At 64.4% G+C, this 1,274-nt stretch overlaps 1 protein-coding gene across 5 annotated transcripts in view; it reads right to left on the reverse strand.

Annotated features, from left to right (window-relative positions):
• GATA3 (GATA binding protein 3) overlaps positions 1 to 1,274 on the reverse strand; it is a 41,806-nt gene that overhangs the window by 40,021 nt on the left and 511 nt on the right. The window lies entirely within an intron of this gene.

A 1,274-nucleotide genomic window follows, 5' to 3' on the forward strand; every position in this document is an offset into this window, starting at 1 on the left:
CTCTCTCCTGCCCCAGCTCCTTTGCGCCAGCACGGACCCCCCTCCCTCCTTCCTCCCGGCCCTCCCTCTCCCCAGCAGCTCCCATGGCCCTGGCAGAGGCCCGGCCTGGCAGGACTGGACCCTAAAGGAGCCGGGCCCTGAAGGAGAGGATCCTTGCGCCTTTCACCGGGACCCCCTCTCCCCTCCCCACACGTCTCCATGCCCTCCCCGGGCCGGCAGCGGGGCCAAGCGCCCTGCAAGGCGGTGCTCAGCAGAAGCGAGTGACCCAGGCGCCCGCGCACACACACCGGCTCCCCCAAACCCCGGAGCTATTCAATCCGGACCCAGCTACGTACGATTTTATTTGGGAGTGGGATTTTAAACACGGGCTGTCCCCGGCGCCCCGAGGTGGAGGTGCCTTGCCCCGATCCACTCCCGGGGGAGAAAGCAGCAAGGGGGAGCCCGGCGGCGGGGACGGCCAGGGGCAGCCGGGGGCTCCGGGCACTGCCGGGGTCCAGCCCGGGTGAGCGCCTGCAGGAAGCGGCAGAGTCACTAATATCGGGGCTAGATCAGAGCGACCGCACTTCCACTCTCTGCCGAAAGGGAGGGGGGCGGGGGGGTGAGGGGAAAGCCCTCGGAGAAAAGCTGCTGATCCTCGGAAATAATTGTTCGACTGAGGCTCCCGGCAGGGCAGGCCGGCGCCGGCCGCAGCCCCGCACTCAGCGAGGAGGAGGGGTCCTGCCCGCAAGTCCCTGTCCCCCTCCCGGCTGCGCAGCCCGGAGCCCCCCGGGGACCCTCGGCACACGCAAAATGCGCCTCCCCTGCCCAGGCCCCGACCCGGGCCTGCCAAAGAGCCCGCATCTCTCTCTCTCTCTCTGTATCTATCTATGTGCCTGTGTGTGTATATATATACGTATCTCTACATACCTATGTGCCTGTGTATATACATATACATACGTGTGTGCATGCATATATATATATACACACATATATACACATACATATATATATATATATATATGTATACGTGTGTGTGTGCGCGCACTCCCGGCCAGCCATGGCGCGGAGGCTGCAGCTGCCCGCCTGGCACGTGTGAGGAGCCGGAGCTGACACCGGCGTGTGGACGAGCCCGCACCGGCCCCACTCCGGGCTGCAGCCAAGCGGCTCGCACGCGCAGCCCCGCGCACACACCGACCCCGAGCTACAGCCGTGCCCTCCTGGCTGCTCTCGCCCCCCTGCTCTTCTCCCCTGCAAGCCCCTCTGGGAAAACAACCCTAAAAGGACTTTTTTTTTTT

Source organism: Gavialis gangeticus, unplaced genomic scaffold (genome assembly GCF_001723915.1).
Source record: "Gavialis gangeticus isolate Ggan-Ray unplaced genomic scaffold, GavGan_comp1, whole genome shotgun sequence".
Taxonomy (NCBI): Eukaryota; Metazoa; Chordata; order Crocodylia; family Gavialidae; genus Gavialis; species Gavialis gangeticus.